Source organism: Artemia franciscana, chromosome 11, assembly GCF_032884065.1.
Source record: "Artemia franciscana chromosome 11, ASM3288406v1, whole genome shotgun sequence".
NCBI classification, from domain to species: domain Eukaryota; kingdom Metazoa; phylum Arthropoda; class Branchiopoda; order Anostraca; family Artemiidae; genus Artemia; species Artemia franciscana.
The window spans coordinates 45,906,368-45,916,127 of NC_088873.1; the positions used below are offsets into that span (position 1 = coordinate 45,906,368).

Genomic DNA, 9,760 nt, shown 5'->3' on the forward strand with positions numbered 1-9,760 from the left:
CCTGCATTTTTTTTATTTTCAAAGACTCTTGAACCCAAAGCAGGGATCTTACGTTTAGACCAACAGACCAATTTTACAAATAATCTATCTATGTAACCTAATTAAACATCATCAGTGCCATCTAATTATTTCTCATATCACATATCAACAGACAAATAGTGATAGATTAGGTTAGGTTTGGATAAATGGCATTTGGACATAAACATTTTTGAAGACTTGAGGAATACACACAAATATTTAGAAATGTGATAGATAAACAGCAAATACAAGGAAAGAAGTGAAGTTCTCCCCAAGCAAAATGTGTTAATTAGAATTATTCTGCATATAATGAAGCAAGAGTTGTTTTCTGCACATGTTTCCTTTTCTGAAGGGACTGTCTTAGGCTTACACTGTATTCACTTTTATCCTGGCTAAATTATGTTGAAAATTGTATAAACCATTTACTAAAATGGGAATAAACAAGGAAGTATGAATCACTGATTTTTTCTACAAATTATAAGTAGACTAATAGCCATTTAACTATTTTTTATTATTTTTTATATGTAGTCTGGAGCTACAACAGACCATTGCGGGATGGAGATAAACTGTCAAAATACAAACAAAGCTATAATAATGAATATAAAAATGTGTTTTTAAAAGTGTATCTTTTAGTAAAGCATGTCTCCTTCTGAAGAATTGCTACTCTAAACCTTTGATGGATTTTCTTGTTGGGTTATGTTACACATAACCCAACACAACAATTTAGGTATAATTTAATCAAATATTTTAGTTAGGTTAGAAACCATTTAATATATTATGTTTTTGGGAGGCTTGATTTCAATAATTATTTGTTGTAATTTCCATCCTTTTGTTACTAAAGTAGACCATTTAGTTTTTTTCATAGGCTACTTAGGTATATTATATTAGGATTAGCCAAACTTTACTTCTTGAATGTGGTAGCTACAACAAATAAGTGTCAAAATTTCACCCTCTTTTATTAGCCTGTTCTCTTTAGATGTAGTTATGGACTAGATATTTACCCTATCAGATGCTAAAAGGCATACCTCAATTTCCAAATTGTAGCCAAGATAGGCTGAAATATTAAAGAGTTAGCATTCCATCTCCAAATTATAACAATCAGTTCGATTTAGACTTGCTCAGTCAAGCCATTTCTAGTAATCTATTCCTATCAGTTTTAGCTTAAGAACAGTTTCTTCTTTTCTTTTAAAAATTTAAAGTGACAGGGTTGTGCTTGGATTTGGAATGAACAAAAGAGCCGAGAAACTAACAAACATTATGAGCCGAATAAAACAATATCTGATAGCAAACTATACTACTACTACTACTAATAACTCACTGCAGCACCAAGCCGCCTGAGGCCAACACAGCTACGCACGCTCCTCCTCCAACCTAATCTATTTAAAGCCTCCCTCTTTACACCCTCCCAGGAAGTTCCCATTTCCTTTAAATCCTTATTTATGACATCCTCCCAACCCAGACAAGGACGACCTGCTTTCCGTGTAGCCCCAGACGGTTGGCCAAAAAGGACAATCTTCGGTAATCTGTCATCCTTCATCCGTAGAACGTGGCCTAGCCATCTCAACCTTTCTTTCATTATAGCCCCAGAAAGCGGGATTGAACCACACTTTTCGTAGAACCTACTGTTTGAAATACGGTCAGTCAGCCGGGTACCCAGAACAATCCGTAGGCAATTTCTCTGGAAAACATCTAGTAAATTTTCATCTGCTTTTCGGAGTGTCCATGCTTCAGAGCCATATTTGACCACTGTCATCACTGTAGCTTCTAATATTCTAATCTTGGTTTGTAGGCTTATCTTTCTATTCTTCCAAACTTTTTTTAACTGTGAAAAAACACCCTGAGCTTTAGCTATTCTACTTTTAACATCTTCACTGCTCCCACCATCTTTACTAATAATACTACCAAGGTAACTGAAGCTCCCAACCTGATCAATCTTTTCGTTACCTAAGGTCACCTGTTCATCTAACAGTTGAATCTAACGTAAACTATAGGTAAACGAAAATCATAGGCAGTGCAACATCACTGCATATGCAAAGAATAAAGTTGACTCTATTTACTATGTATTTTTCTCCTTCTCACCAGGCTACTTTATATGGAAATTAATGAAAAAACTAGTTTTTTTAACTGAAAGTAAGGAGTGACATTAAAACTTAAAACGAACAGAAATTACTCCGTATATGAAATGGGTTGTTCCCTCCGCAATCCCTCGCTCTTTACGCTAAAGCTTTTAATTGTTTTAAAAAGCAGAATTGTGGCAAAGTGTCAAACTTTAGCGTAAAGCGTAATTCTGTTCGTTTGAAGTTTTAATGTCGCTCCTTACTTTCAGTTAAAAAAACTGGTTTTTTATGTAATTTCTGAACGTTTTTGAATTAATGCATGTTTGATTTTGGCTCTAGACACATAAATTATTAAAATGAAATTTGCATATTAATTCCTTTTTTGGCTAAATGGCTTTCTCTTAGTTTTAATCAGACGATTCTTAGAAATAAGGGGTGGGGAAAGAGGCCTAGTTTTCCTGCAATTTTTCGGTTACATAAAAAGGCAACTATAAATTTTAATTTTTAACGAATGTTTTTATTAGTAAAAAACATACGTAACTTAAGAATTAACCTACGTTTCAAACTTTTATATTCTTAAATTTTTATTATGTATATGAAGGGGTTTGTACCCTCGTTATTACCACGCTCTTTACACTAAATCGTAAGTTTTGTCCCAATTCTTTAAGAATGACTCCTGAATCAGAAAGGACGTAGAATAAACAGTTGAAATTACTAAAATACTATAGCATAAAGAGCGAGGTATTTATCTCCTCCTAAATACCTCGCTCTTTATGCTAAAGCATTTTAGAACTCCCCATATGCGTAATAATCTTTGTTCGTTCTAAGTTTCAATGCTACTCCTTACTTTCGATTGAAAAAACTTTTCCATGTTTATTTTTTCATTTTTTTATAGTAATTTTAGAAAATCCTGTGCCCTTTTCATTGAATTTTTGTTCCCCCATGACATTTTTCTCCAAGGAAAGATCCTCCTACATAGTCCCCTCCCCTCAACCCCACCCTCAAAACCAAAAAAATTCCTGAAAACGTCTGTACACTTCCCAATAACCATTATTATATGTAAACACTGGTCGAAGTTTGTAACTTGCTGCCCCTCCCCCAGGGACTTTGGGGAGTAAGTCACTCCCAAAGACATAGTCATTATGGTATTTGAACAAAATGGCTATCTCAAAATTTTGATCCGTTGACTTTGGAGAAAAAAATAAGTCTGGGAGGGGGCCTAGGTACCCTCCAATTTTTTTGGTCACTTAAAAAGGGCACTAGCACTTTCCTTTTCCGTTAGAATGAGCACTCTTGTGACATTCTAGGACCACTTGATCGATACGATGACCCCTGGGAAAAAAACAAACAAACAAATAAACACGCACCCGTAATTTGTTTTCTGGCAAAAAATACCAAATTCCACATTTTTGTAGATAAGAGCTTGAAATTTTTGCAATAGGGTTCTCTAATACGCCGAATGCGACGGTGTGATTTTCGTTAAGATTCTATGACTTTTAGAGGGTGTTTCCCCTATTTTTCAAAATAAGGCAAATTTTCTCAGGCTCGTAGCTTTTGATGACAAAGACTAAATTTGATGAAACTTATATATTTCAAATCAGCATAAAACTCCGATTCTTTTGATGTATCTTTTAGCATCAAAAGTCGCTCCTTACTATAGTTCGTTACCACGAACTGTTTGACAGTTGTCGCAAAAACTTTGGAGGGGGTCATTTGATTGAAAATCGAAATCTTAAGGTTCCTTTTTTACGATTCATAAGTGAATTGAAAGCAACCACTCTCACTGTCTTTTTTACTGCCCTCTCGTCAAAGAAATCCAATCAAAATTTTGGGAAAGCCATTTAGTTCAGCATAATTTAAAGGTCGAATAATTACAACTTTGGGGGATGACACGGACCCCCATGACACATTGAGAAAGACCTGTTAATATGTTCATTTTAAGTTTTAATGCTGCTCATTACTTCCAGTTGAAAAAAGAATTATTTAGCTTATCATTGTTTTTTTTCAATAATGCTAGAAAATCCTGCGCCCCCTTCATGGGAATTCTCTTCCCTATGATAAATTCATCCATGGAAAGATCCTCCCATGCAAACCTTTCAACCGACCCACCCCCAGCCCCAAAGCAAAAATGTCCTCCTGAAAACATTTGTCCATTTCATAGTAACCGTTACTAGATGTAAACAATGGTCAAAGTTTGTAACTTGCAGCCCCTCCCCCGGGGACTGTGGGGGATTAAGTCGTCCCCAAACATAAACATTACGTATATAATGGGATTCGTCTCCTCCACAATACCTTGCTCTTTATGCTAAAGTATTTTAAGCAATTTCAAATATTTATTCTAAGGCTTTAGTGGTTCAGGGGTCATTCTTAAAGATTTTGGACAAAATTCTAGCAGCTTCAATGTAAAGAGCGAGGTATTGACGAGGGGACGAACCCCCTCATATACACAATAAAAATATACAAATATAAAAGTTCGTTACGTAAGTTAATTCGTAAGGTATGTATGTTGATCACTAACAAATATGTTTGTAAAAAAATAAAAAAGTCTAGTTGCATTTTTAAGTAATCAAAAACTGGACGACAACTAGGCTTCCTCCCTCACCCCTTTTTTTATTACAATCACCCGATCAAAATTACGAGAAAGCCATTTCTCAAAAAAAAAAATATACAAATTTCGTTTTATTTATTCGTGTGCGGTGAACCAAAATCAAAACATGCATAAATTCAAAAACATTCAGAAATTAAATAAAAAACAATTTTTTTAACAGCAAGTAAGGAGCGACATTAAACTTAAAACAAACAAAAATCATTCTGTATATGAAAGGGCCTGCCCCTTCCTCAACGCCTCATTCTTTAGGCTAATTTTTTTATTGTTTTAAAAGGTAGACTTATGACAAAGAGTAAAATTTTAGCGTAAAGAGTGAGGCGTTGAAGAGGGGACAACCCTTTTCATATACAGACTAATTTTTATTCGTTTTAAGTTTTAATGTCGCTCCTTACTTGCAGTCTATTTAATAATGACAAAGAAATTATATGCGATCATCAGAATCTTGCTGTTTGCAGTAATACGCATACAATTGATGTTGCATCAATTACAATATACAATATTACAAGACAATTTGATGTTGCATGACACAAAGACACAATCAGTCGAAAAGATGACACAATCGACGAAAGCGACACATTTTTCAATAGAAATGCACCATTTTGGTCATCTAGTCTTGTTTTTTAAATGGTAATAAAAGAAAGTAAAATTTCAATTTTCTACTTCCAGAAAAGCTACAAATTAACGGAAGGGAATAGCGCTACCTAGCGGTGATAGTAGTAGACAGACAGGATGCATATGCCTCTGCATGTATAAAATTTAAACAATGCGAAGAAAGATTCATCTACAGTGAGAGCAACCTTCCAAATCACCACCCAATCACTTGGAAGGTTGCTCTCACAGTAGATGAATCCTCTAAGTTAATAACCTCTTCTGCAAATTCTCTTAGAATTAATAATACATGTATTGCAATTACAAATATTTATGTTTTGTCTCTTGCAGGGCATTATATCCCACATCACCTTATCCACCCAAATAGAAAAATTGTAAACTCTATTTTCCGTCTGAGAACTGGTCATGCAGTGACCAGATCTCGTCAAGCATTATATCATCTTACAAATATCAAGTCATGCCCTTTTTACAGGTGTGTTATTGATGAAACAATTGATCATATTTTCTCAGAATGCCCTCGTTTCACAACTGAGAGAATTATTCTAAGAGAAAAATCAAATGACTGGGCCTGAAGACACCCACCCCTCTTGTTTTAGGTTTTACTCATGTTAGCAAAGATAAAGAGATAAAAATATTAGAGGCATTGGGAGTTTTTGTGTCTTCAACAAAGATTTTCAACTGGTTATAATTTCATTTGATTTTATTAGGTTTGTTGCTTTTTTCCCCTGTCACAAGAGTGTGATGAGAAGAAAAGATCATTTTATTTGTAGTATATATTTTATTTTCCTTGTATTTTAATAGTAAAAACTAAACAGCTTGCAGTTTACCAAAGCTGTATGGATAAGCAGCAACTCCCATTTTCAGTAGTACAGGTGTTTCCAATCTTGGACAAGATTTGAAATTTCAAGAGAAGTCCCTCAGAATAATCCATCTGGCTTAAAAAGGAACATGGCATAAAATATTTTGTTGAAGTTAGTTGAATTGTTTACATGTTGAATAAATAGACGTAGATTCAGTATTGCTAATTGAACAAATTTTTATTCTCAAACAAGATTACTTCATTCTAACCTTACCTTTTTTTCACTTGAAAATGATGAAAAAGGAATAGTTAAGAAGTCAATAGCCGAAAACAGCTTATTAATGTCTGCACTTAAACAGCATTAAAACATCTGCAAAATCAAGAAAAGGGAAATCTTTGGGCACATGACTATGAGAAAAGTCAAATTTTGCCTTTGGACTGTCAGAACAGCTTGTAAGTTCCATTTTAACACTTTCACATCAAAATCAAGGCAGTTTAAAAATGAGGTCAGGTACCCCTTTAATAGTTACAAGCTTATTATGGTTATTTAGGCACTAGTTACTTAGATTTGAACCCTTCTTTTTGTCTAAATAGTAGAATGAAGATCCAAACTGGTATTCAAGGGTTCTCCTTAGCTACTTTGGCTAACTTGTAATTAAGTTTTGTTTGGGTAGCCACATAAACAACTAGCCTAGTTGCACAAATTACCAATTTTTTTTTGTAATAGAAGCATGGATTGCTGTGAATTTTCTTTTCAGTTTTACACATCTAAAACAGCACTAAAAAATATTTTTTTAAATACCATTGCATTCAGGACAAAATTGTGTGTTTTAAAGGCCATATTTCCCTAACATAGCTATTTGGTATTATTTCTTAATTTTCAATGTAAATTTAGATGTAAAAAAGCAGCTGAACTTGCCTATAAAAATTTGCTGATACTAAGGACAGTGTTCTTAAGCAGCAATAGGTCTATTGGACTATATCCTTGAAGATCATATTCACACTTTTCTATCTAACTCACTTGTTGGTGTTCCCAATGTACCCAAACCAGCTCAAAACCATCAAGTTTCATAGAATTTTATTGAAGCACATAGTTCCAATTTGGCTACTAGATGGACAGAACCCTAAAGTTAACAGTTGAACACAGGCATTTCCTTCTGCAAAATATTGTTTTCTAAAAAAGTTCCTATTTCTTTCATGGTGTCATAAAAATGTCATGATCCCAATATAATAGGATAAGGTTAAATTTATCCCTTTTTGAACTGATTTGGAAAAGATTATACATTCAAAACTCTAAATAAAGATTTGAAAATTAAACATGATACCATTTGTAGTGAAAAAACACAACACATTTTGTGAAACATTTAGAATCTGAGATGACACAAAAAGCACATTTTCAAAAAAAAATATGGCACACTCCTTGAAAAAAAAATTTGGCAGTCCTGCTTGTGATTGATTGAATTTTTCAGGCATTAATTTCAAAAATAAAAATTTGTAGGCTATAAAATAAGGTTAAGTAAAATAAGAATTTTAAGCTGACAAATACAATTCTATCCACACAAAAGTAAGTTTTGATTTTTTTTTTTCAGTTTAGGCCTATTTTGATAAATGTTGGGTAATATCCTGCAATTTGAATCACATAAGCATAAAGACTTTCCTAGGACAAGTCAAGAGTTTGAATTTTGGCAGTAACCTTTATGCTGAGGCTCCAAGACTTGTCTAGATAATTGGAAATCTTTGTCACAACCTTTTCATGCTCTAGGTTTGACCTTAGCTTGGTAATTTGGGACTCAGAGATAAAACCTTGATGAAGCAAGACCCTAATGGTCATAAAGTATTGTTAATCCAATTGTCATTTTTACTAGATGTTTCAAGATGTGTTGCATCTTCAGCAGAACTCTTTACATTTCAGCCTTACCCTACAGGGCTATGGATAAATTTTCAGGTCAAACTCTAGTTTGACTACTTTTGCTATCTTAGAAAGGGGTTAGGTCAGGAAAATGAAACTTTTAGTAATGAATCCAGGGTCAAAAAGAGGTAAAACTCTAGTTTAGCTACTTTTCACTATCTTTGAAAGGGAATAGGTTAGAAAAATGAAACTTTCAGTAATGAATCCAGGGCCAAAAACATACTCTGGGAAGGTACTGCAAAGCTTCTGTGTTAATCCTTTTCTGATTTCTAAGTCTTAGAAATTTTCCTACTTAACAGGACTATATCTAGGCTATTGAAATTTTGACAAAACAACAATAACGTTAATTTTCCATTATCAGTTTCTTCTACTCTGCCTTTAGTTCTTAAAATTCAGTTCCTTTTATTTGAGTAGAATTTTAAGCCATATCAATGGTTTTTTTTTCAAAAATCACAAGATGTATTTGCATATCTTTAAAACCTTATAGAGTGGGATTAAGGAAAGTTGTGAAGCTGAAACCAGTTTTTTGCACTTCATGTAAGCAGAAGGTCTATTTTGCAAGGTTTCACTTTTATAACCCACAGAATTTTAAAGTTCATCAAAGGTCAGGACCCTCTAGCAGAAGAAGGAGTAGAAGTGTGTGCTTTAAAATACCTTCCCAGGAGATACTTTAGCCTTTAGACCCATCCCTGAAAGTTGTATTTTCCAATTCTATATGAATAGTGAACAAGTTGCCTATCTGACAGCCCTTACCCTGGACACTGTGGGGAGGTTGACATCCTCAGATACATAGTTACCAGGCCTTTCAACAATGCTGAACAAAGTCACTCTGTTAAAGTTTTGGTTCAATGTATTTTAGGAAATCATAGGCCTGGGGTGTGGTGCTGGTTGTCCTCCATCACTTTTGACTCTTAAAATACAACTAGAACTATATGTTTCCAATCAAATGAGCCTTCTCTAAAGTTTGAACAACTGCCCCTTCCATAAAAACCTTATTAGTCACTGGGACATGAGTTGAGACCCTTACCCCAAACTCTGGGGGGTGTCAACCCTGAACTCCTTGTTTTGTGATCTTTGGAATATTTAAAAAAAATGGCTATCTCAAATTTCTATCAGATTCATTTGTGAAAAAGAAGATTGTGAGGGGGGCGTGTTGCTCTCTGATCACTTTGACTCTTAAAAAGGGCATTAGAACTTCTGATTTCCAATCCAAAGAAACCCCTCCAAAGTTTTTATAAGCACTCCTTCCATAAAAACCTAATTTACCCCTGGGGCATAACTTACAACCCTGGCCCCAAGGACTGTGGGGGAGGGTTCATCCCCAGAAACATAATTACTTGATCTTTTAACTGTTGAACAAAATAGATATCTTGAAGTTTTGATTGGATGTGTTAAGGAAAATGATGAGGGGTAGAGGAGGGACTGGTGGCCCTCCAATCACTTTTGCCTATTAATAAAGGCCCTAGAATTTTTTAATTTCAGATTGTATGAGCCCCTTTCGAAGTTTCTACAATAACCCCTTCTACACAAAGTGTCCTGGTCTAAAAAAAATAATTTATTTTGCCCTTATTGCTCTTTATTTAGGCAGCACTATTGTGTTGCCTATTATATGGATCTCTAAGCATGGGCCTCTGGGTTGTTAATATCTAATAACCTTGGAATGTCTTTACTACCGAGTTCCTATGCAAAAGACCCTTTGCAAAGATTGATTAAGTCGTTTTCTAGTAGCACCCTCTAGTCTGAAAGTTTGATGTGAATTT

The 9,760-nt window shown here is 34.4% G+C and overlaps 1 protein-coding gene across 2 annotated transcripts in view; it reads right to left on the reverse strand.

Annotated features, from left to right (window-relative positions):
- LOC136033287 (CTTNBP2 N-terminal-like protein) overlaps positions 1-1,205 on the reverse strand; it is a 91,996-nt gene extending 90,791 nt beyond the window's left edge. Inside the window, exon 1 of one of the 2 annotated variants that reach the window (XM_065714049.1) lies at positions 1,044-1,205. The gene's annotated coding sequence lies outside the window, so the exon portion shown is untranslated. The remainder of the gene's footprint in view (positions 1-1,043) is intronic. The other variant, XM_065714050.1, reaches the window with a different exon arrangement.
- Between the last annotated feature and the right edge of the window lie 8,555 nt (positions 1,206-9,760).